The sequence below is a fragment of the Protopterus annectens genome, chromosome 9.part0 (genome assembly GCF_019279795.1).
Source record: "Protopterus annectens isolate FY-2018-M chromosome 9.part0, PAN1.0, whole genome shotgun sequence".
Lineage (NCBI taxonomy): Eukaryota > Metazoa > Chordata > Ceratodontiformes > Protopteridae > Protopterus > Protopterus annectens.
The window spans coordinates 1,232,330,225-1,232,358,001 of NC_056743.1; the positions used below are offsets into that span (position 1 = coordinate 1,232,330,225).

General features: G+C 40.9%; 1 long non-coding RNA gene across 1 annotated transcript; it reads right to left on the reverse strand.

Moving 5' to 3' along the window:
* Positions 1-5,811: 5,811 nt before the first annotated feature.
* LOC122811963 lies at positions 5,812-26,787 on the reverse strand. Its single transcript, XR_006366319.1, has 2 exons — positions 26,633-26,787; positions 5,812-6,525 (listed from the first exon to the last, which is right to left on the reverse strand). It is a non-coding gene; the product is annotated as an uncharacterized LOC122811963 (long non-coding RNA).
* Between the last annotated feature and the right edge of the window lie 990 nt (positions 26,788-27,777).

Sequence of the window (27,777 nt, forward strand, 5' to 3'; positions counted from 1 at the left end):
GATGACTCAACCTGGTTCCAGGACTTCCTAAACAAACCAGAAACCTCTACCTCTGGGGAACCACCTCTATACAAAGGAGTACCACAAGGATCAATCCTTGCCCCTCCCCTCCATCTTTGTTAACAGGCTTCCATACATGTAGAATATAGGGAGGTCATATACCACTGATCTTGTATGCAGATGACATGTTTATCTTTCAGTCCAGGTACAATGTCATACAAAACCAGAGACCTAGGTTATCTGCACCATAACTTAAATTTAACCCCCTTTCAACACTAAAACCATACTTCAGTGCTTGTCTCTCAGCTAATCCCCTGTACTGCATACTTAAAACATACCCATAGAAGCAATTACAGGTGGGTAAATTACCTTGGAAACTGGCTGAACTTCATACTGAAAACAATTATTCAAATTCCACTTTACAGGCAAATATCTCCTTACCTCAGCATCACCAAGGGTCACCTGGGGTAAAAGACTTCTTAGTCCGGAGTATGGCTTCCCCATCATAGTTACACAGTCAAGAAAAAGGTCATCTGCTGTACAAAAGACATTCAACACAACTTTTTGGTTATCTGCAACTCTCCACCTCAACACCACTACCTCTCTCTCCAAAGCCAAATGGCTGCCAGTCAGAAAAAACCCTGGTAGGAACAAGACTCTAAACTTGTGCACCTCAAAACACACGTCATTTGCTATTAAACTTACAGCCAAAAACCACTTTATCCAACCTCTCAGGCAACCCCTGCACTACAGATGCTCAAACTATGCTTTTTCCACCCTGCCCGTAGACTCTGTGCATGCCTTCTCATTTTCCTGACAGAAGACTCTATGGACAGCATATATTCAGCCCCTAATTCAAACATCTTTTGAAACTAGCACAATGCAAGTGCTTTTTGACAAGGCACATCACTTTAATATGCCAATGCTTCCACAACAAACACTTTCAGCTGGTTTGTCCGAGTCTACCATTGCACCTTTCCTTGGAAAGCACCTCCCAACCTCTTGATGGTACACTCAATTGATAATCTCACTCAACTCCATTCTCAAGGTATCTTGTGGAAAAACTGTCAATGACCGTTAACGTTTCAGCCAGTATGCACACAGCATATTCCCCCCACCCATTATCTTCCTCTTATTACCCATACCTATTCCACCATATCCCTTCAGTTAAAGGCCACACCGTTCCATATTGGGTAGTTTTACCCCTACTTCCACAGGCAATGTGTACCAATCCAATTTTTGTATTGCCCTTGCTTATAAAAATTATCAGACACTGTATCTTGTGCTTATACTTCCATTTTAAAATCACAGTACATAAAAAGGCTACACCAGCCTATTTTACTGTAAACTAAACTAGTTGAAACTGAGCATGCATTAGTTTGTCTATACATTTTGAATAACTCAGGCTTTGCATACTAAGGTGCAAATCATATTGGTTCACTTGGGGATTTTCTATAAGCCTTCTACTGCTATTCTCCTGATGGATTCACACATGCGGCAAATAAAATTGGTCAGATGTGATCAGTGCACAAGCTCAGTAAACAAATTGCTTCCGATACAATTTATCATTTACCTGACTTTTTGGCCTTTCCTATTTATCCATACCCTTAAAGAACCTGGGTCCCAGTACCTGCACTCACTTGCCTGAAAATGAACTTGCTCTCTACAGTTACATTAGCTTCACGCCTCACTGTAACCAAATGACACACTGCACCATTATCATCCTCAACTGCATTTTCACATTATATGGTACAAGTAAACCATGTCCCTTTCCATGGGCAGAAACAGCAGCTACTCAACACAACACTTTCACTGTAAGAAATACAAAACATCTAAAGTAAATGAATGGTTCAGGGAGGCAGGCAAAATGTAAAATGTTACTTCCATGATAAAACGAATGCACATGGGGTTGGCTTTTAGCAGAAGTTGAGGTAGAGGCACAATCTGGAAACAAACATGCTAAAGCACTGCTCTAGTACAAGACACCACAGCTAAGTTTTTAGGCTACAAAAAGCTTCCCAAAAACAGACCCCTAATATAAAACCTAACTTCCAAAACTCACCTATGCGTAAAGCATATGTAGTCTAACAAGGCAGAAGAAGGTGGAGTTATTCATTTTAAGTTGCGTCACTGGTTCAACAAGTAGCACAGTTTCTGCGGGTGCTGGAAGATAAAAAAAAAAAAAAAAAAAAGTGGGATCCATTTCCACCACAGGTGACTGGATTCATTTTCCATTACCAACACTGCAGTGTGGTATTGGGGAGTGCTGCACTTCCCAGTGTGCCCTACATCTGGGCAGAACATAAGTTCATAGGTGTTTACTAGGCTAATGGCCCTGGAGCCTTTACCAGCCTAGCCCATAGAAGTGCTCTGGCATTGTGACACCCGATGTTGGTTCCCAGTGCCTCTATCAAGTACAGCCACTGGAGTGATCCCCAAGGTGAACTTGATTTCCCATCCACTCAAGATTTCTCTTTACGAGGGCCAGTGAGGTGCTCTTCTTGACATGTATGAGAAGTCTATTCCAGAGCATGGGCAGTGTCTGGTTTATGAACCTGTCCCTCCAGCATGTTACGTTGATTGTAGCAATGAGGTTGAGGTCTCTGGAGCATGTGGGGCAGAGGGATTGGGATTTCTTTAGATGTAGCATTTCTAACAGAGCTGGGTCAGGCATGGCTTTGTAAGTCAAGCAGAAATCACCTCTTAGTAGACTATATGACAGGGAGAATAGCTGGAGTTTTTTTTTTTTTTTTTTTTTTTTTTTTTTTGAGTCTGCTCGTGTAGGACATGTGTTTAAGATCCTCTTTGTGAGGTACTTTTATGGCCTTTCCAGCTGTTGCATGCGTTTAGTCAGGTGCATGCCAAATGGGGCATTATACTCAGACTGGCCTAATGAGACAGGAGCAGAGAGAGATGACCACCTCTTTCTTCCTGGATGCAAACCCCTTGGTAATGAGATGTGCCACACAGGACTCCCCCCTGACCACAGTGGCAATGTGGTGGTCGAAGGAGAGGTTGGTGTCAACCTGTGTCTCTAGTTCTCTTATAACGCCTTAAGTGGGCTCCCATCAATGTGGTAATTAGTGGGAACTGAGTTTTTCCCCAAAGGGGAGGACTCTGCATTGTTTGGCATTTAGGTTAAGGCCATGGTTTTGACAGCACTCACTTGTCTCAGTGAGGCCTTTCTGTACATGTCTACAATCACTTGGGGAGTTAATAATGGCTTGCAGTCGTCTGAGAACTTGGTCAGCCAGACTCCCTCCATGCTGGCCTGGACTTCTGAGAAGTAGATGCCAAACAGGAGAGGACCCAGGACCAATCCCTATGGGACTCATGAGTGAATGGCAGTCTGACTGAGTCCGCTACTTACACAGTGTGTGTGGATTGAGCCAATTTGAAACCCACCTAGTGATACAGGGGGTTGATGCCTAGTTTGGTGAGTTTATCAATAATTTCTGAGTGAGGAATTGTATTAAAGCAAGAACCCAACTACCCATGTTGGTGTATGTAATTGTAAAAGAACCCATAGCATGGAGCGCCCCCAGTACCTGCCCAAATTCCTTAGTTGACAAATATCACCTTGAGGACATCTCTCTCAACCTCTTAGCACAAGAGATCTGGACAAAGCCTGACATAATGGAGACAAAGGTCCAAAAATAAGGACACATTTTATGTATTGCTCTTATAAACTCAAAGTTGCTAGAACAGGATTTGCATTAGCATGCATTTCCTGAAAGCTATGAAATGCAGAAGTGAAATGTCATTTAGTGACTTCAATCCTGAGATTGCTAGGAAACCACAAATTTTATGAGGAACACCAAAAATGAGCAAAAGGTTGGACAGTTGAGAAATGTGCTCAGGTCTTACCTGAAGACAGGCTATTAGCCTACTGAGGCTAACGCACTCAAGAAAGGAGTAAGGGGGGGGGGGGGCACAAAAATAAAAATGGACTTTCATTACCCAACAAAAAGCAATTCCTACATGTCTGCTCAATTCACCTTCACACTACAAATTAACAGTCTGGCTACAAGATGAAAGTCAAATATTATACTGGGCTGATATGCCATACAACAGTGTACCAAAATCTACATGGCTGAAATAAAGGCACACATGCAAATGATCTACATTTGACAATATGGAAATTGCAAACACCATGTGCGCGCAAGAGTGGATGCCAGAGGCATAACCTACAGGATTCCAACTGCATACAAGTTAAGTTTTCCACTTGTCAGGTTAGTGATTTATCAGCCTACAAAGCTGAGCAGCATTCTACCACTACAGTTCTCTTCACAGCAGGAAGAATCCTGCATGCAATGGAGTTCCCCTGAACAACTGCTACCACAACTACCCTTCGACACCTTCAATGTGATACCATGCAGCACTAAAAGATCGATCTAACAGCACCAGATCCCTTTATTACCATAATATGGACATAACTAGCTCTGCATTAATGCCTACTGAGGCATTTTCTTGTTTAAATGCAAGAGTAACCCTAGCATGATCGAACAAGCAAGGCACACCTGGGAACAGCAAATTAAGTAGCAACAAAGTCTGTATACCATACCACCTTAAGCTACTGTTCACAGCTACGATGTGAAATGTCCTCCCATGGCAAAACCTATGCGAAAGTTATACTTGTGCACCTTGCACCATTTTGGTTTCTCTATACTGGCTTTCATTGCTAAAATCCATGTCCGTAACTTACAGCAATGTTATTTATTTTTGTTCAATAACACAGTATGTAGTCAGTTAAGACCTCTTATCAGACTCCACTGGAGCCACAGGGTACAGACCGTTGCAACCACCATAGATAAGATATGTTACAGCAAAAACAAACTAGAAACTGTGCATTCCTATCTGTAGAGTTGCTTATTATAAAGACCAGTGGGCTCACCGCAGTATTGCATGACTTACTAAAAACAAATACAATTAATGAAGTGACTGAAATGAACTATACTAGCTCAACATCTCAAACAGGCCTGTTTGTACACTTGTGACAGATGTAACAGACCATTTTTTTTTCTTTTTGTAAAGAGGCTGCCCATTTCATAATGCTAGAGCAAACTTTTTAGGAAGACTTCTCACCAAGCGAGAAGTGAAAAAGAGGGCCTGCTTAATTTGATGGTCCCACCAGGAAGAGGGACAGTAACTGGGAAGAAGTATTCAGTTCTTGGGATTATATCAATACTAGGGCTCAAGTATATGAGAAGAACCCGTACGTAACCTAAACCTATACAGCCAGAGTACTAATTAAATTCAATTTAGTCATGTTAGAAAAAGGGTGCCAAAAATCAGTCAATCCTGAGTGTAGAAAATCATCTCCTAGCTGTACCACACAGAACTGCAGTAGATTTGCTCAAGTTGACAGCTGTAATAGGAAAGCCAAATATTAGCAAAATAGTTTAGTACTGAAGCTATATGGAGACTAAAGTGTCAAGTCCCAAAAACACTGTTGAGAGAAGTGTAATGGGCAAAACCACAGAAGTAAGAGTCACAGTTCTTCCCCTGCCGCAAAAAGCCAGAAAATGTTGTTTTGTACTGTTGTATTCCATCATAACATATCAGCAATGTTTAAAACTCCAAAATGCAATAAACTGCACTAGGCCCTCACCTGTATGCAAGTGTCATACATTCAAACAGCTTAGTTAGGGAGGCATCGATATTCATGTACCCTGTGCTGCGTGGTCCAAAGCGATAAGTCTGGCAGGCCTGCTTGTTCACAGTGTCAAAATCATAGCCTTCCCTTGACAAATGTGGTATCCCAATAGTGCCATCATCCCCATCTGCAGATCCAGGCACAGTCCCACTTGACTCTTGTACCTCAAGTCCAGTCAGTGTAGGATCTGGGTCTGTATGTGGTTCAGAAACCATGAAGTGACCACTGTGAATAATCTGTGGACGTTTCTGCTGCTCTTTAACAGATCCCTTCATCTTCAGAAGACACATGCGACATACAGTTTATAACTTTAAAGGAAAGCTCCAGAAAGGTCAATTCCTCAAAAAACATCAATACTAATGTAATTTTTTTTTAAGACCAAGACAATTTACAGTACTTTCATGGAATAGACCAAAGACTATCCTACTTTGAGTAAAAATGCAAAAAGCAGGTAAGACCATCTGTTCCCTCCTGCTTATGTACAGCTGTCAAGTCACCTGTACTTCATTTTGTTCTTTAGAAAATTCTAAAACCAGTGATCAGACACAGTTCGTCAATGTTCTATGTCAGGGTTTAAAAAAATATCCAAAACTGAAAGGACATAAATCAATTCCTTAATAATGTTCCTTCAAACGGGCTCAAAATGCAAGTCAGACACATCCAAGAGTATGCATTAACTGTACAGAGTGCATTTCTGAAAGGATTGCTTCAAATTCCACTTTTAACAAAGTTGCAGGGATGCTTCAGCTGCATGTGTGTTAATACCCATTTCTTCTATGTAGGTTTCAAAGCTTTTAGCAGATTGTATCCTGTAAAATATTCTGATGCACTGCCTTCCACGTGAGGTTTCTGCAATAAGATGGTCTCACCTATAAAAGAAAAAAATATATAGATTTATAACGATTTCACCAAATTCTATATATACAATGCACACCTGCCTTCTTTTACAGGTTAAGCTGTGGCAGCCATTACAAAGCTCATCTATAAAACAGGTGTTATAACAAGCAGCTCCGCTATTTCCCATGACAACCTTGTTCCATTCCATGTTTCTACTATATGCACCCATCAGTGGAGCTCTTAAATTTTTTTTTGTTTCTCTCTCTCCAATTACTCCTCTCTACGCACATTGCGTTTCTTAAAAGTCATCTCCCCAGCACCTTCACACAGAAGAGGATTCTGCTTCAGTATTTGCAGTGAATATTTTTGGTGAAAAGTTAGTCAAAACTTCCTATAGCAGAAATCCAAGTGATGATTTTTACAACCCTACATTTTAAAAAGTTACCAATGCCACACATTGTCAAGCCCCCTGCTCAGTTAAAAAAACCTATCCTTAACTCCTAGTCCAAACCTTTGGTATCTATAAAAATCTACAATACCCAAGTACTTTAAAGCTAATCCCCTACCCTTTACCAGCTATAATGGTCTGATTTAGAAAGTCTACTAAAAAGCTTTAACTGGGCCCGGGGTGGTGCAGCAGTTAGCGTTGTTGCCTCACAGCAAGAGGTTCTCCTGTTCAATTCTCGTCTGCAGCGCCTTGTGTGTGGAGTCTGCATATCCTCCCCACGGTCGAGGGTCACTAAAGACATGCAGGTAGGTGCGAGCATGAATGGGCATACCTTCGTTGAAGGTTGGGCAGGCTGGCAACTCGGCACTGTAAAAACCCACTGCCAATCATGAGTGGACCAGAGTTCCACTGTGGCAACCCCCAACCGGGAAAAGCCAAAAAAGACTTTAAGACTACAAAACTTAATATAGTCTTTAAGCAAATGGACAAAAGTTTCAACAAGACAATCAAAACAGTCACCAAGGGACGTCTTTATATGCACACAGACAAATGACATAACCAAGGTAGTATTCACAGACCAAAAGGTAGCTTTTGGTTATGCAAAGTACACACTTCTACTGCAGTGGTTAAAAATCACAAGTCTAGAAAAACAGCCTTCTAAAAATTGAGTTATTTCTCCCCTCCTCCCCACATGCACACCATTAATCAGTTATCACTGAAACAAGAGACCAACTACTGTCTAACTTGACAGTTACACTACAGAAAGGAGCAGCTGCCTCTTTCCTAATGCCTCAATTATCCCTACAAGTTGATTCCTCGAGTGTACAGTGGACATAAAAAGTTCACACCGCTGTTAAAATGCCAGGTTTTTGTGATATAAAAAAATGAGACCACAATAAATCATTTCAAAACTCAAGCACCTTTAATGTGACCTATAACCCATACAATTCAAATAAAAACAAATCCGTTAGGGAAAAAATATAAAAAATAAAAATACGCTGGTTGTAGAAGTGTGCACACAAACTAATACTTTGATGTCTGTGCACACTCTTAAACTAATAGTTTGTTGAAGCACCTTTTGATTTAATTACATCATTCAGTCTTCTTGGGTACACACCTGCCATCAATTAAAGAGATGGATTAACGTCAAATAAAGTTCAGCTGTCCTAGTAGGACTTTCCTGACATTTAACTCAGTTGCCTGCTGCAGCAAAAGCCATGGTTCGCAGACAGCTTACAAAGCATCAAAGGGGTGTCATTGTTGAAATGTATCAGTCAGAAGTGTACAAAAAAATTCACAGCACTGGATATACCATGGAACACAGTAAAGACGGTCATCAAAAAGTAGAGAAAATATGGGACAACAGTGACATTGCAAAGAACTAGATGTCCCTCCAAAATTGATGAAAAGACAAGATGAAAACTGGTCAGGCAGGCTGCCATGACACCTAGAGCAACACTGAAGGAGCTGCAGGAATTTCTGGCAAGTACTGGTTGTGTACTACATTCGACAATCTCCCGATTCCTCCACATGTCTGGACTATGGGTAGGGTTGCAAGACAGAAGCCTTTTCTTACACACAAACATCCATACCCAGCTAAAATTTGCAAAATAATGCATCAAGTCTCCCAAACGCATGTGGGAAAATGTGTCATGGTCTGAGACCATAGTTGAACTTTTTGGCCACTATTCCAAAAGGTACGTTTTGACACAAACACTTCACATCACCAAAAGAACACCATCCCCACAGTGAAGCATTTTATTCAGCTGGAACTGAGGCTTTAGTCAAGGGGGAGGGAATTATGAACAGTTCCAAATACCAGTGATATCTTTATTTTACTTAAGGGACAAGAAAAAGAAGCAGAAGAATTAGTCGAGTACTTCAATACTACCACAAGGTTTTTAAAGTTCACTATGAACTTTCAAAAAACCACCATATGTTTTCTTGACACCGAACTCAACAAGACCCAAGGAGGATATATTTCAAGAATCCATAGAAAGTACCTTTTCTAGTACTTGCCTCCATTTTTCTAGCCTACACCCCCTTCACCAAAAGAAATCTGTGGTGAAGGGGCAACTTGTGAGGGCAGCTAAAATGACCACCTTAGACGAGGACTTTGACACTGAATGTGATAACTTTTATTTGATGTTTTCACATAGAGGTTACCCCAACACATTTTTGGAAGGAATTTTCAAAGAAGTCACTTTGAAAAGGAGAGAAGGAATTTATAAAGCTATTTTGAAAACGCGATCTGTAATTGATTTTACAGACCAAGTTGACACCCAAGCACATAGTATGAGGGCGAATAATACTAATGACTCAGACGCCCTCTACTGCCATTACAGAAAACAATAGAAACTTTACTACAGCATTTGTATTTACCTTCTGTCCTGAAGCACCTGAAATTTGTAAAACAGTGAGAAAATATTGGTCCTGTTTATCATTAGACAAAAAGGTGACACAAATCCTTAATTTCAGTCCTATTATTACATATAAATATGAAAGAACTACTAGAAAGGAAATTGAAAGTAAACAAAGGGAAGGGGGGCACCAACAAATGTGGATCATGTAAATACTGTGCCCACATAACAATTGCGGACAACTTTACCATCAGGAAAGAAACTTATAACATTAAAAACACTTAACTGTAATAGTAAGAGGGTAGTATACTTAGCCCAGTGTGAACAGTGTCCGTCATTCTATATAGGGAAAACGGACCGACGCCACAGAGATAGAGTGTACCAGCATATTTATGCCATTAAGAAAAGTAGAGAGGAGAATGCCCTTGCGAGACATTGTACATCAAACACAAGTCATACATTTAAATTTATGGCCATTGACCAAGTCCAGATGGATGTCCTGAATATGGCGAATGAAAACTTGCTAAGGTTACAACTTGAAAAGAAGGAGTTAAGTTGGCAACTCCGCTTAATGGCTTGTAGGGACCCAGGGCTTAATGAAGTTCTATCACTTGCATACTGAAACTTAAAAGTTTACTTAGGTAAACAGGCTAAGAGTTTGAACAATTAAAATTTACACTACCCTTTAATACTTATTATTGTATTCATTTTTATTTTTACTTTTATTAGTTTGATTATTTATACTCTTTTTAAGTAAAATTGTATAATTATCAGTTAGAAACGCCAACATCATAGTGTGGGGTTATTTTCCAATGAAAATCCAGACAAGTAGGGTAGAATTAACAGAATTTACCATTTGTAATATAATACACATGTTTTAGGTATTTATTTGTATATATTCACTTATATATACTTTTAATGATTTTAAATCAATATTTTTATTAGAAAAATTATTAGTTTGACTTAATTTGTCAATGAGATGGAATACTATATGAAAGCGAAACAGCTGTTTGTCTTGATGAACAAACTTCTGAAGCTTAATGTAGATTTGTTTCCTAAATTTTATATGATATAGTGTTTTGTTTATTATTGCCTCCACTGTTGGTTCGCATTTGAAATGCGAAATGTGATGGAGAAGAGTCAAACATTTTTTATGTCCTTGTGCTCTTTAAGGTTTGTATATACAAGAAACAGAGCTTGGTTTTTTGACCAAGTTAAATCAATTTATCCAATTAACTCAGAAGTTAATGACATCATAATTAATGTATTATTTAAACACAAGCTGCTGGAAGCACTAGTGTTTGTCTGAAGAAGTTCAGTCACAGTGCTGAACGAAAAACGCTTTGTAGTGTTTTACGTTATTTGTTTCTAAATAAAGGATTGTTCACCTTCCTTAGCCTGGTTTGTGGATTATACTCGAAGTACTACTACCTGCTTGTTTTTCAACAAAGGATTGCTTGCCTTGCTTAACTTGGTTTGTGGATTACACTCGTAGAAGGACCACCTTTTTTTTGCACTTTTGGTAACACGCTTCCCTTTCTGGTTCTTTTTGTAGTATAGATTTTTCACCGGTCTTGCTCTCACCCATAACAGTATAGATTTTACCAGCTTTTACAATGGCCTTCAGCAACTAATTTCCATGTATTCATGAATAGTTTAGACTATTCTTATTTGATTAATATTCTTACACTATTTATTTTTCATACTGTATTCTTTCTGTACTTCAGGGCAGAGGCTAAAACTGGCCACCTGTATCAGTGTTCTACACCATTAACAACTTTGGTTAATAGGGCTACCACTGGAAACAGACCAGTCTAAACACCACTACCTTGAGTTGACCAGTCTTCTTCCCCTTCAAGTACTATGTTAATCCACCTGTCAAACGAATCCAACTCAAAGATTACCGAGCTCTTAATCCATACACCTAGAGCTAAAAATGCTAAGTGATCTTTCAAACAAACATCAGCTGAACTAACTTGCTGCATCAGTACTGTCAACATAAATATTGTACCACTTTCTAATCTGCATCATAAAGATGACCTGGTTCTTAGTGAAAGGTCTTGTTGTACACTTAAGTGTTGAAGTTAAAAAATACAGAGTCATTCCATGCTGAAATCAGTCTGTGAATATGAAGCAATATATATGTTACTTTCATACCTCTCAACTTGTTAGCATAAGAAATGTGGACAAAGCCTAACATAAGGATAAATGCCAAAAATATGGACACATTTTAAAATCACTTTTATAAACTTAAAGTTGCTAAAATAGCAGGACTTGTGTTAGCCTGCACTGCCTGCATTTTCTGAAGGATAAGAAGTCTGAAACTTATGTCATTTAGTGGCTTCAATCCTCAGTGACTTAGGTTCATATGTAGGTACTGGGCTATCTGCCCGAAGGCATATATTAGCCCAGACACATTGTGCAGTATTCACTGCCCCTTTGGTTAGTTCCATAGGCCCTTGATCTAGCAGCTAGTACCCTTGGCCCCTATCTAGTAGAGCTGTTTGTAAGATCCCTGGTGTGAACTTTGTTAACCATCCACTCGTCAAGGTCCCTCTTGAAGAGCGATAGTGAGGGGCTCTGTCTTATGTAGATCACGACCTTGTTCCATAGCAAGGGGAGTCTCTGCGAGGGGAATCTATCCCTCCAGCATGTTCTATTCATTGTTGTGCTGAGGTTTATATCCCTAGAGTGTGTAGCTCAAGTAGATTTGGTTTAGCTAAGATGGAGCATGTTTAACAGTTCTGGGTTGGACATGGCTCTGTATGTTAGACCGAGATAGCCTCTGAGAAGGTGGTATGCAAGAGAGAAAAGCCTTAGTTTTTTTCAATCGTGCTGCATAGGGCAACTGTTCGAGGCCAGTAACCCTGAGGTACCTCTGTGGTCCCACCAGCTGCTGGAGATGCCTAGCCAGGTACATTCCAATTGGTGCATTGTACTCAATGGGTCTGATGAGGGAAGAGTAGAGGGCACCACTACATCCTTAGATCTTGATGCGACCTTTCGTGATCAGATGGGTCACACAGAAGGATTTTCTAACCACCATGGCAACATGGTTATCAAAGGAAAGCTGACTATCTACTAGGGTCCCTAGATCCCTTATTACTTCAAATTTCAGGGGGTTACCTCCTGCAGTGGTGGTGCTGCAGTAGCGTCATCGCCTTACAGTAAGACATTGTCCTGTTCGATACTCAGCTAAAGCGTCTTGTGTAGAATGGGCATACCTTCGTTGAATGGTGTGTGTCAGAGCTGGCATCTTGGTATGTAAAAGTCTGCTGCCAATCATTAGCGGACCGGAGTTCCGCTGTGGCGACCCTTAACCGGGAAAAGCCAAAAGAAACTACGACGACAACAACATCCTATGTGGTAGTTCGCGAGTACTCTTTTTCCAAAGGGGATTACTACGCATTTAGCTTGAGACCATGGCTTTGACACCATGCATCAGTCTCACTAAGGCCCTTCTGGAGGATATCCATATCGGCAGGAGACTATTATAGCACCCAGTTTGCAGTCGTCCGCAAACTTGGTCAGCCACAGCCCTTCAGTGCTTGCCTGTACTTCTGAGAAGTATATGCCAAACAGGAGGGGCCCCAGGACAGAGCCCTGAGGCACACCACTCGTTACTGGTCTGGATTCAGACATAGATCCCACTTCTCTTACTTTGTGAGATCTGTCAGAGCCAGTCTGCAATCCATCTTGTGACGCAAGGGCTTATGCCCAGGTTGGTGAGTTTATCAATAATACCCGAATGGGGAATGGTGTCCAATGCTTTAGCAAGGTCAAGGTAAGCAGCGTTTACCTCCCTTCCCTTATCTACAGCCTGAGTAATTGTCTCAAAGTCGTCCACCAGGTTCAGGAGGCATGATCTGCCCTTGACGAATCCGAACTGTGTGGGGGTCAAGTGTTTGGAGGTTCCCAATCTCTCCATTTATGAGTTCCATAATGATTCACTCCATTGCCTTACAGATCAGACTGGTCAGGCTTATTGGTCGGTAGTTCCCAGGGTCGGTTGTGGGCCTACCCTTATGCAGCGGAACCACCGTTGCTGTGCGCCATTCTAACTGCACATAGCCTGTCGAGAGGATGAGACTGAACAGGGTATTCAGATGCGGGGTTAATTCATTTTGGAGCTCAGGTATGAGACAGCCCGGGACACCATCTGGTCCCATGGAGGCAGTGTTTTTAGCTTTAGATAGAGTCTTATTAGCCAACGTATCAGTAATAATTGGAGTTACACAATCTCCTGGAATAGTAATAGGCCCTGCAGGTGGTTGGGGGGGGGTTTGCACTGAACCTGTCAGCCAAGATGTTGGCAATGTCAGTGGGGTCAGTGTATTTTGTTCCATTTTGTACTAGCTCAGAACAGACCTGAGCATTGCCATTTAGGTTTTTGATGTAACCATAGAAGGCCTTATGGTTATGCTTGGCAACATTTTTGAAATTGGCTTTAGTTGACTTGATGAGGGCCCTCAATTTCTTACTAATGCTGATCAGGGATGATTTTTCTACTTGAGATTTGGCCTTTTTTTGTACAAGTCTCCTCCTTTTATTGTATAGTTTGCTTATGGCCAGGGTCCACCAGACTGGTTTCTTCTTGCTTGAGGAAGGAGTCTTGGTTTTATATGGGATAGCATGGTCCATGCAATCCTGAAGATGTATATAAAAAGTACCTTGGTGTAGGATTCTGCATCCTGGATATCATTATCCTTCTGCAAGGGAATAGTGAAGCTTTCCACTTCTGACAAGTAGTTAGAAGCTTGCTTTGGAAAGGTTTTGTTACGATGGTTTCTTTGACTGGGGGAGGTGGAGGGGTGAGGATGCCCAGGGTTATCAGTTTCTGGTCTGATCTGACCAGGGAGGGAGTGATAATGGGTGTGGTACAATGGGCGCCCATATTTGTGATGACTAAATCCAATAGGTTGTCCCCTCTAGTGGGAGAGCATACCAGTTGTTCAAGGGCATTTGAATTTATAAATTCTATGAAACACTGGGCATAGAAGTTAGAACTTTGGTAGTTCATCTAGTCTATACCAGGGTAGTTGAAATCACCCAAAATTATGGTGTTTGGTAGGACCTTTATATTTTCTAATGCCTCAAGGAATGCTGAGTGGGCATCTTGGGACATGGTGGGTAATCTATAACAGGCTACGATCCAAAAAGTGGTTTTGCCTGCTGATAGTTGCAGCATGGATGATCTCTGGGGCATCATGTTCCACCATTAACCTGGAGATGTGGGTATCCTTGATGAATATGGATACACCTCCACCCAATGTGGGTATCCTTGATGAATATGGATACACCTCCACCCTTTGTACTGCGATCCGGTAACTGAGGCCGGAAGGTATATGAATTGTAACCTGGTAGTGCTGGGGTGCTCTCTGGAGCCTTGAACCAGGTTTCCGTCACTGCACAAACATAGATTTTCTCCATACTGAGGAGTGCCTCGAGTGCATGCATTTTGAGGTTGAGACTTCTGGCATTGAGTAGCATTACCCTTAGTTTTTGGTTACCTGTGCTGGTTGGTCTGTCCTTGGAGCCTTGCCTAAAAAAGGCACTATGGGGACGGCAAGAGCCTTGGCCAGTATTCGAAAGCCTAGGGGTGACAGGTGCAAACCATCTCTGGTGAAACAGCAAGGCTTGTCCATCATGTCATCCAAGGCAGACAGAAAACTAACAATTTTAGGAGGCACAGACTGAAAATATGAGGCGAAAATCTGGACAGTCAAGAGGTATGGTTGTATGCAAGGCTGCAAGTTGCTGCCAAAATAGCCATTCTTAAGCATAAGCCAACTTGGCGGCCACCTATGGCATCACTCTAGCAGGTGTGCTTTTCGGGTTAGTATTTTTCTGTAGAAAAGAAATGGTTTCTTTACTACAAAGAATAAGTACCACAAAAGCTCCCCTGCTAGAGAAGTGGCAAGGCACCCTAGGGTGGAAGTTCTGTAGTTTTTGCCTATCTGTTGGCCTCCTGCTTCTACTACCCATGACCTCCAAAGACAATGAATCAGGCAGGTTAAAGGGGGGGGGGGGGAGAACAGGAGAAGAAATAAAAAAAAATTCAAGAGTGAGAAATGGTGCAAAGAGAAAATTGGCAATGGCATAAAGTCTATGTGAGAGAGGGGAGGGAGATTTGCATTTGTTTATTATAAGCAAACAACCAGATCTTTTGGATGGCTGGGCACTGGTTAGTCCTCAGCTGTCCCTAATTTGACAAAACATGCCTATTTTACCACATACAACAACAGGCATTTCAGTTTCAGACTCCACATCCCTCAAAAAAAATGCATGTTAATGCAAAGCCTTTTCCAGCAATTTCCTAAACTTATAAGAATATTTTAAGTCTGGACCTAATTTTGCCCCATCCGATTAATTTTGACATTGTCCAGGTTTCTTGCGTCAAGTGGTTAACAGGCATACCCCTCCTATATTTTTAACCTTATAAACCACTGAGGATTACAGTCCAGTAATAATCTTAGATATTGCATTTCTGTGCTTCAATCCAGAAAGTGTGTCAATAAAAAATTTTATATAAAATGATGTCCTGTCTTTTGGGGAATATGACTAATAACTACTTTTTATTTTACATTTGTTAACAGTGAAAGTCCGACTGGACACGTCCCTTTTCAGCAGAGGCCCGGGGAGAAAAGCTCCAGTTCCAAAAGCTTACAAAAGTTTTTAATACATATACAAAAAGCTCAATACATATACCAAAATTTACAAAAATTCAAAAAAAGCTTACACAGGCTAATAATATTATGCAAAAGACAAACTTAACAAAAAGGAATTTAGAATTTCCAAATATGAAAAACTGTATGTATACATGTATATATAAATAAAACACACACACACACATATATAAAAAAGCATACAGATGAAATTAACATTTCCAGGATGAATACATATTAGAATGATGGGTAATGTAGACACTACCTATCCAACTACAGTAAGCACATGGGTAAAATCATCATACATCAGTAAGACAGACTTAGGAGAATAGAGTCAGGAGATGTGCATTGGTAGGATTAGAGGGGACAGCAAGGAGTAACTGGATAGATAAGGTTATACCTTGTAGGTCTATCCAGGACAGTTACAGAACAAAGCCAGGGTGTCTTTCAAGAGTGATTATTCTGAATTTGCAGGATTATTGCAATTTGTGTAAGGGGAACTTAGAATACTTGTATGTAGCTACTGTTTCCATAGAACAAAGCTGATGTCATGTTTAATTACAAATGCAGAATGGAGGTGGGAGCCGCCTGCAGAAGGTAACCGACCCTCTTGTTTACTTTATCTAAAGAAACACCATCTGGCTTTGCTGGACTATTGTGCATTTTTAGGATTAGTGTCACTTATGTGAAGTAGCCTGTTAACACTTTAAATGCAACACTGTTTCCATGCAACAAAGCTGAGATACAAGTGATGACTTACTTTAAACACGCCACACCATTTTCTCACAGACTTGGAAGTGGCTCTGAATGACTGATAAGATGACAAGAAAGAAATGTCCATATGCAGCAAGGGGTCTTCTCTCCTCCAGCACCCCCACCATGTATTACAATGGCAACTGTTACTAATGCACCCGGTTAAAACATTATGATCCTGTGGTGGAGGAGCAAGGATGACAGCAGCCCCCCCAGAAATTAAACCACCTGTCTTTATACAAAAGTAATGGAGGGTGTGACTGACTAGTAGGTGGATGTGGGGCTTACTACTGCACATCCTATTGGGTGCTTAAAGTTTTGTCAAATACTGCACATCCTATTGGGTGCTTAAAGTTTTGTCAAATGCAACACATGGCTATGACTTTTAGCTATAACTGCAGATGAGGGGCTGTTTATGGATAGTAATTGAACCTCTTTTTCCATCATTTTATACAGGCACTATCTAGCTTTGCAGGACTAATGTGGGTTTGCAGACATGATTTCTGTGAAGCAACTGGGAATACATTATAATATCTGGCTACTGTTTGCATGGAAGTTAACAGAGCTGAATATGATAAGTGGCGGTCATTTATCTGAAACATATGAAGTGCATACAGATGTAGCTGTAACTGCAGAGTGGGGTTTGGAGCAACAAAGAAACTGACCTCTTTCTGACCTCTTCAATTTAAACAGTCACTATCTGGCATTCAGAATTAGTGTATTTATATAAAAGTAAGATGGACTACTGATCCAGACATTTGACATGTACACAAAAAGTATCTAACTGTTACAGCTGTCTGTACAGGAAGATACCTAGCTGCCTGCTGTTGCTTGCTCATTATTCTGGCTTTGCAGGATTAATCTGAAACCTGGAATACGTTTAATGTACGACAACTCTATGAACTACATTACACTGCCATCCTTTTCCATCACAATCGGATGTCTGAATTGTACACAGAAGTGGCTATGGCTGCCCGTTTGGGAGGGGGGGGCTTTCTGGATGAAACTATATAACCCTTTTCTGATTTGCTCAGTTTAAGGTTTCTGTCAAAACAATTAAGAAGGTATAAAATATACAGTACAACATCCAGATCTTCACAACTTGTGGAGGTTTGTGGCTCCTACACACCAAAGTTGTACAAGTCTATTTTGACAAGCATAGTAGTTGCATCTGCCTCGAGCCCCACCTAGTCTAAAACCAGCCTTCCTCAGGAGGTGTACACAGATCATGGTAGCTTGTTCGGGGAGCTGGGTATATTATTTCTTCAGGTTTACCCATCTTATCTGTAACTTAGTTTCATCCTGTGTCTCTTCAGCAAGCAATAGGTGAATGGTATGCAAAACTGAAGTTCTTGTTCAGGGTCTGCCTGTAATGCCACATCACCTGCATACAGCACTTCTGTTGATCTGTCCCCGCTAACCCGTTTACTAATTTAATCCATCACCAGTATGAAAAGCAATGGGCTCAGATCAACCCTGATGCATGCACACTCCCATCTCAGTGAGACCAGACACAATTTGGTACTTGAGTCACTGGATCTTTGTATATAACCTGCATTAATTCTAACAATGTTTCTGGGACACCGAACCACCTCAGGTCTACCCAAATCAGTTCTGAGACCTTATCATAGGCTCTCTCAAAGTCTAAGAAAGCCCATTTGGGCACTTTCCTCATCTCCAGCTTCTTCTCACCCATCAGTTTCACCTGCAATATTTGGGTCAGTTGTGCTGCATCTTGATCTTATTCCAATCAGCTCATCTCCCATCTTACTTTATTCTATTCATTTATCAATCACCTGCTCCAGGACTTTCACACAATACGACAGGAGTTTGATACTTCTGTATTGGCCACAGTTGTGAATATCCCCTTTGTTCTTACACACTGGCACTAGTATACTTATTGGAATCGAGAATACTTCTCTCTCTCCATAGTATTACGAGTACCCTCAGGAGCCATTTCTCCCCATCTCACCCAGCATCTTTATCATATCTGCTGTGACGTCAGAGCCTACTGCTTTCCATGTCTTATGCTGTTCTCAATTCTTCTGGAGTGGGTTCCTATTCTTTCATCATAGGCTGTGTACAGGGCAGTACAGCTTCTGTGAGGATTTCTTCATTTAGAAGGTGCTGGAAGTATTCCTTCCATCTATCTTGGATGTCTTGTGGACTGCTGAGCAAGTTGTTGCAAGCATCCCATTAGAAAGGTGAAGGCTGCCAGATAGAATTCTCGTCATTTGTAAATAGTAATGCAAGCCACAGGCTCGTTCTCTTAAATGTGAAGAGACTGCACTGGATGTTGAACTGAAAAAATGCAACAGTGCACTCTGCTGTAAGAAAGCTGACAAGTCAAACATTTTGAAATTCTTTGATCTAAAACTCAGAGCAGAGATGTCTAGAGGGAGGCATTATGCCTATGGTTTTGAGGCTAGAGTTAATGGCTAGAATTTACATGTATATTTCTTATATTGCTCTGGCTTCCCGACCAGCTGCAAGATCAAAAGGGCTATTAACCTCACAGTTTCTGTTAACCTGGGAACCAGAAAGAAATGATGTCATCCAAAATTAATCCGCAGTACTGACATATCAATTTAAGGACAGAAATAATGAGAGCATTTGTCTTGAGAACATCTAACTCACCACCGCTCTGCCTGTGTTCTATATGCAAGTTTATTTTAGAACTGTGTTTTCTCCTAGATATAGCTAGGAACTAGGAAGATTAGATTAGTCTTTTCTGTACTGATGTCAGAACTCTTCTACTGCATTATTTTAAGCATTTTCCTGTGATGTCTGAACTCTTGACTAGCACTATGTAGTAAGACGCATTGTAGTGTGTTTTGATTTATTAAATATTTTTAAACCTTTCAACTGTCTGTTTTGTGTAGAGATAATTTAACGTCTAAGAGTACATAGCATGTATTTAGTGATATTGTACAAAGCTACTCCCAGTAGCCTTGCTGTTCAGTCACACTCATCATTTGGATATTATACCATGACCCCCCCCAAAGTGTGCATGCTGATTGGCCAGCATGCACATTGTAAATAGAGTTATACTAATGGAAAAAGGTCCGGTCGCCCGGACTTTTTTCCATTAGTATAACTCTACTTTTAAAACACTGTCTCGCTATGTTAAATGGGTTTAACATAGCGAGACAGGTTTTAAAAAAAGCAACGGAGAAAGCAAGATCTCCGTTGCTTTTTTTACTGTTTCGCTATGTTAAATGGGTTTAACATAGCGAGACAGTTTTAAAATAAGCAACGGGATTTAACATAGCGAAAACAGTTATAAAAAAAGGCAACTGAGATCTTGCTTTCTCCGTTGCTTTTGCCCACAGCTCTGATGTACTGCACAGGCGCGCAGTACATCAGAACTGCTGCGGATGCCAGACATCTGCGGAAGGGCAGTAAACAGGCATTATACTATGCCATTATTTAAGAAAAGTAATAGTTTCTTTTCTTAAATAATGTCATGGTATAATAGCAATAACCCACTTCGGGGTGTGGGTAATGCTGTATTTACCCACGGTTGGCTTTGGTCGGGCTTCGCCCTCGGGACCAAACCACGCCAACTGTGGGTAAATCCAGCATTACCCACACCCAGGCGTGGGTTATTGCTATAATATTGCACAGTATTATTGGACACCCTTTCATAAGGGTGTTTTAGCAGCTGATAAATAAGTGGGTGGTGGCAAGTGGTACTACTGTATATAGTCTGGGTAAAAGGGGCACAGCTGGAAAACCTGTGCCAGCCTTCCCCAGGAGCATCTGTGTGGATGTATAGAACTCCATCTCAAAGTGTGTGTGTCAGCTACTTGGGCAGGGACACGAAGCACTGGTTGGACAGAGGGTGCTGGAGGTTTTAAGTTTGCCCACTAGGCTAAGGTCTGGACCCTACAGCTGTGCCAGTGGGGAGTCTTACTGGGGACATGGAGAGAAGGGAGAAACCAGCCCCAGACTGACTGATCTGTGTGTGCTCTTAAGGGAAATTATACTTTACTGTGTGTGTATTTATTTATTTAAGAAATGACTTAATCACAATTGACCAAGGACTGCTCTGAAACTGTTTCTTAAACACAAACTTGCCTGTTTTGGCTCATTAGCAGCAGTACAAATAACTGCCTGCTCACACCCTTGTTCTCCCCCCCTTCCCTGTTTATTACCTTAAGACAATCCCAAAGTTAATAAATAATACCTGTGGGCAGGCACCATTTTTAAAACTACAACCACCCTTGTCACTATCATATGTTCATTTATCAGTTAACTGTTACCAGAGTGTTTCCAGCCCCCTCATAAGAGCAACTAACAGGGTTTCTACCAGCTTCGCTCCCCACCATGCACCCTATTCCCTCCCACCCCCAGTGGTCCCACCTTTATTACACTCACAAACCCCTCCCATCTTCCCAATAGCCAACCACAGTGTTAACCCAACACTACCTCCTCCCATCTTCCCACTACTATCACACCTCCTCAACTAACATGTACAAGCATACCTTACCTATATTCGCTGCATGCACTCTCCTTGCATATCTTGCATCCTACCAAAGCTCTGTCATTCCCCCACTCAACCACTACCACTGTACTACTACTCACACCACCACTCATGTCTCATCTTCACTCAGCTCCCCTCCCACCAACTCAAGAACCATCCCTATGTACCCCCCACATATTTTACCAACTATATTACTCAAACAAAGCATCCCCTACAACTTAACATAGTAACCCTCCCACCATACCCATTACCCACAGAGCACAATCAAAGTTTCCGTTATAAACAAATACATTCAAAAACTGAGAAAACTAATAACCTCATGCATATCAAAACTAGCCGCAAGTAGAGACATCCACCCCAACCCTGGCCCTACCATCTCCAACCCCAATCCTCAATCAGACTAGGAACCACAAATTCTTCCATATTACAGCCAACAGAAAGCCAAGTGACTTCCTTCTACTAAGCCTAAATATTAGAAGTATATCCAAACTCCCCAGATACAGTCATCCTGACAGAAACCTGGCTAAAACCTCACATTACTAGTGAGCAAATACTCCCTACAGGTTACGGCATACTAAGAGTAGACCGGCTAAACAAGAAAGGAGGCGGTGTAGCTATAATATTTAAACAGCATCTAAACATCCAGATCTTAAAATCATCAGCTCCACAAACAGGCAATGAAGAAATATATACCAACCTCAAAATAAACCATGACCAAATCATCAACATAATTGGATGCTACTTCCCACCTGGCCAAAACATCCCTCCACTAGAAAACCTCCTCAGCTGGTCTACCCATCTCCCCCAAGAAACTATCATTTTAGGTGATTTCAATATTGACTGGCAATCCTGTTCTGGCAACCATCCAACCCAATCATGTAAACCTTCACCCAACTAGTCCAGTCGCCAACCAGGATAAATAAAAACTCCAGCAAGCACACTACCCTGGATTGGATAGTGGTCAGCAAGAGCCCCCAGTCATATATAACAGGCTGCTTATCAGATAGCCTCAGTGATCACTCCCCAACATTCCTACTCAAAAAATACCTATACCAAGCTAAACCTGTCATCTACCATTAAATATGTAAAAACTAAACTTTAACCCACTCACATTCATCTCATTCCTCAAAGAATGTAACTGGCATACTCTAAAGTACCTCAGTCTTGACTCAGTTGAATTTTAATACTACCTTCCTGAGCATCCTTAATTACCATGCCCCCATAAGACTTTCCAGAACCAAAGCACAACCCTCCCCATGGCTACAGAAAACCACTAAGTCAGAAATGAAAAACAGGGATAAAGCCTGGGAGCACTGGTGCAAAACCAAAACCCCCTCAACGAGACAGAAATTTCTAGAACTACGCAATAGAGTCAAAAAGCTAATAAAACAGGACAAATTCCAGTACTACCAGTCTGCCCTAGACTCCTCCCAACACAGCCCCAAACAATTCTGGTCTTCCATAAACTCCATCCTCCACCCAGGTAAAGTCAGTGCCCCTCCTCCTAACATCCCTCACTCCTCAGAAAACATTGCTACCTCATTCAACACACACTTCACACAAACCAATAAACACAACCCTCCTCCCCTCCAACCCACACCTTCAACTAGTAATCTCCCCACTGCCTTCTCTTTTTCTCATGTACCTACCTCCAACATAAAAAACTCTTAACTAAACTTAAGCCCACCAAATTAGCAGCAGACAACCTCCAAAGTGAATACCTACAAATCGTAGCTGATGCTCCGGCCTACCCAGTATCTATCTTGATTAACCGATCTTTGTCAGAAAGTTAAGTTCCCACACTGCGGAAAGTATAACATAATTCCCCTCCACAAAGGCGGACCCTCCACAGAACTAACCAATTACCGCCCCATAGCTATTCTCTCTCCACTCTTCAAAATACTACAGAGATGCATACACTCAGGTCTCAGACTACCTCCTTACTAACAACCTCCTTTCCAATACTCAGCATGGTTTCTGACCAAACCATAGCACCACCACTGCCTTACTCACCTTTACCAACACTATCCTTCTGCATAAAAACAATGGCACTCTCTCCTCTGCTACTTTCCTAGACCTACCTAAAGCATTTGACATGGTCCCACACAAACAACTTATCTCGGACCTCAGTAACCTATCCTTCTCAGTCACCAACTAGTTTCAGATTTACCTGTCCGACCGCCAACAATCCGTTGTATGGCAGAATGACATCTCCCCAACTACCTGTCTCCATAGGGGTTCCCCAAGGATCCATCCTTGGACCCTTACTCTTCTCCATTTTCACCAATAATCTAGCCTCTGCCACCAAACATGGCACACTCATACAATAAGCAAATGACTCAACCATCATCTGCTCAGCCCAGTCCCTACCCAAAATGCAAAAAGTCACAGGAAGCCTTTTCCTCTGTTGAAACTTGGTTATCCGATGCCCAATTAATACTCAACCCAAACAAAACTAAACTACTCATCTTCCAACCCATCATACTCAAAACAACTCACTTAACATCACAGCAAGACAACACCACTATATACCCAACTGAATTCACCAAATTGCTAGGAGTGGACATTGTCAAATTTTTGTTTGTCTTTCACATACCCAAAAAAAAAAAATATATATATATATATATATATATATATATATATATATATATATATATATAGTCCACAAAAAACTTGGAGCTTTATACAGAAATAAGCAACTTCTCACCAAAGATTTCAATAGCAAATTCCCACCTTATCTCCACCCTACTTTATGCCTCTCCAATATATACCAACCTAAGGCAATGCGATCTAAACAAGCTAGAGACCCGCTACAACAAAAGGGGCATCCTACCGTAGTCACCACTGTCTCACTTGCTGAACTGGGCTGGCTTGAACTCCCTCACCTCCTTCAATGGTATCAACTCTCACTCGCCCACAAACTAGTAAACAATCCACTAAATGTCCCAACCCTCCAGAACCTACTCCAACCCTATCGCACCACCAGACCACTAAGATCCAGCAACAAAAATCACTTGCAGATTACTAAAGCCAATAACTCTTGCATCATAGCCAAATTATGGAACTCCCTCCCACCCACAATTACCTCCGTATCATCATGCACCCACTTCAAACCTTTACTAAAAGCACACCTAAAAACATGCTGGCTATGCCCTTGCAACTCCCACTCTAAAAATCACCCACCCCATCCAACCACTACCTTTCTTTCCACTCCAACTACCTTGATTATAGCAAGCTCAGATGCTCATAAGCCTAGTACTTATTATACAGCAAGAACTTATTATAACATTTGTTAATGTCCGTTATGTACTTCACAGATAAAGATTCTAGTTTTCTACTGATGTACTATGTTCTTAATCCGTAAATATGTTCTTAATCTGTAAATATGTTGTACTTGCCATGTTATATTGTTAATCGCCATGTACTCCAATGTAACTGTCAGTTTATTTTAACTGTGGAGTTTTTCTCCCCGGGCCTCCGCTGAAAATCCACCTACGTCCAGTCGGACACTCCCAGTCAACAAATGTAAATAAAATAAAATAAAATAAATTATCATGCTTTTCATTTTTTGCTTCTATTGCTAGTAGTTTTACTATCTCTGAAAGTCAATATAAAACTTGCTATAAATTGTAACTGGGGCTTTTCTCCTCAAGTCTCCACTGAAAATGGGCTAATGGCCCAGTTGAACCAACCCAGTTAACTAACTCACTAAGAACATTCAGCTTAATGCATTTAATTCCACTGACGTTATTACAGTAGAGTCAGTGTGTTAAAGATTCGGGGGGGGGGGGGGGGTTAATGAGCAGGACTGAATTTCTTCCCTTGAATTTTTGTTCAGGCCATTACAAGATGAAAAGGTTGTTTAAAAAACATGTAAAAAGAACCTCAGAGCATCTAGAACCTCAACTAAATGTAGTTTCCATAGCCGGCCTTAGGCATAGGCCAACTAGGCAGCCGCCTAGGGCGCTGCTGTAGCAGGGGCACTTTTCCAGTATTTATTTGGTGTAGGTAGACCAGGATGGGGACACTGGGTGGTGTGGGGGGAGCACCATAGAGCCCTTTTGCCTAGGGCACCAGTTGACCTAAGGCCACGACTGGTTGTTTCACACATGGTTACCTGGAGCAGTCTTGTTTAGTTAAAATGGGTTGAATAAATACAGTAGTAGTGAACAGTAAAGCAAACTGGGAGAAAAGGAAGAAAAAAGTAATATGGATGGTGAAGGTAGAGCAGGGATGGGGTTATTGGCTGGATGGTGGTGGTGCTGCTGTGGGAGGGGCCTCTATGGAGTCCATTCGCCTAGGCCAGCCCTGGCTGCCAAGACAGACAGAAATACAAACGTAATAATTACCTAAAAAAAGCCCAGTACTGAAAAGTTACTAAATCAATATTCAGAGAAAGGAAAGGACATGTTTTGTACTGAAGAATTGAGGCTGCACTTTCAGAAGCAGTTAGCAAATCAAAGATAACTCAAAAACGAAATGCGCTGTACCAGTATTGAAAAGTGTGTGCTTGCTGTAAAACAGGTGCAAGAATTTTAATCCGCATTACTATTACTCAGTTTAAACACTAAAACGTCCTAGCTTATGCTAGGAGACAACTACGTTTTGAACGATGGGTCAACAATTCAGATATCGAAGTGGTAAGAGTATTTTACCACTTGGCACAAAAGTTCTCAATCCAAGTTTAAAACACTCCTCTTACAAGAGGGCTGCGATGGATTCGCAGTGTAAGAAAAGTCACAAAATACTACTTCCCCTCCTGCGTGGGTCAGCAGTTTAAGGTATGGCAAAAAGACTCCTTACATCTAAAGATAGGCTACGTAACTTTCTTACACCAGTTCTACAAAATAATCAAGCAAGAATAAAAGTGAAGGTTTCTTGCCAGGTTTCAGTCCATTTACTGCTAACGCAGTTTAAATGTGGAATGCGGATTTTACTTTCCTCATACATTTGTAAATTAAGCTTAGTAATATTACGTGCAGCTCCTGGACTCATCAGGTGTAACCGTTTTCTTTTTGGTCTTTTGAGTCGAGTTACGCTTGTCCCTGGAATACTCGACCACAAAACTACAACTTCCAATTAGCCCTCAAAATACCCCATAAAAGCCTAAAACCTACATCTACTCGTACATTTAGAAGTATCAAACCATCACTTTAAAAGGGAAGCATTACTTCCCAGTCCTATTAAGTTTCCGTTACTAATAGCTTAAACTCCGTGATCAAGAACGTATTGTTCCGGACAATTTCCTTCCAGATAATCTCAACCCATTTACGTGCGCTACCAGTTTGTTCCTGGTATGCGTAGTCTACAATCTGACATTTGTGTGACAATGTTCCGCTCTCCCGGTTGTGATTATACTGAAATTACCAAAAAGTATAAAGCAAATTTTACACTACACACATTAAAAAATAAATATAAGCTACTTACTCACGTTACCTATTTTAACAGATTGTCACATCACGCCATTTTCAAATTATCCTCTAAACAAACACTGTCACCGTTTAAATAAAACCCAAAACAAATTCCTATGTTTTATAGCACTGACCACACTCCCACTCTGAATTAGTCTCAACAAACTAAACTCTTACCAAGAGATAAACACTTCCCTTCTTAATTATCTTCCTGCGCTTGCGCAAGATAATTCTCCGCCCTATGAAAGGCGCATACAGGTGTGACTCTATTGACAAAAGTTCAGTACCCCATGTCTGTTTTGGCGTAGTAAAAGAAGTGCGAGATACTTTGGTTTGTGCTATTACTTTATTACCTTAGCCGTGAGGTAAACAACCTTCCCACGCCTTGGTCGTGGTAATTAAAAATAGCTCTTATTTTAAATCACTATTCCTTGTACGGAAGCTTAAAGGCAAAAATCTTCTAGTTTCTTTATATAATAGAACAAGTGTAATTGCTAGGTGAAAAGGATTCTGGGAAGCGTTCTATACAGCTGGTTGCCTTTCAGACAATTTTGATTAAAATAACCGCATGCATTTTTACCTTGTCTCGAGAACAAAGGTAAAGCAGCATTTTAGGAAGATGCAAGTCTGTCTGTCACGTGTGTTAGCTAGGTTAAAATATAGCTATAAGATGGCTAATTAAAAAGCTTGGGGGAGACTCAGTTTCTGCTAGCACCGGCCTTTAAAATCATGGCAGAGAATGATTAGAGTTTCTTTCGTTTTTTTTTTTTTTTTTGCAACATGTGGTTTTAATATAGTTATTGATAAAGAATTAATATAGTATGAATAAGCGGGGCTGATTTTATAAAGAAAATTAGTAAGTACATTTTGGTGGAACAAGGCTAAATTCGAGGGAAGAAAAATCATAGCATACTCTGTCTAAATCATTTAATTTGAAAGAAATGCAGGGAGAAACTGTTTGCACGTTAAGCCTTTACTGACGACTCTGCCATATCACCATAGGATCACATGGCTCTCATCCCATTAATACTACTGCTTTATAGGTACACTGCACCAATCATATACACCAAGTATGCCAGTTCTCCTGTTACTAAATGTTAGGATCTCCTTCATGCAAAAACTAATTTTATTTACAGTACACGTGGTCACTTGATAACTATG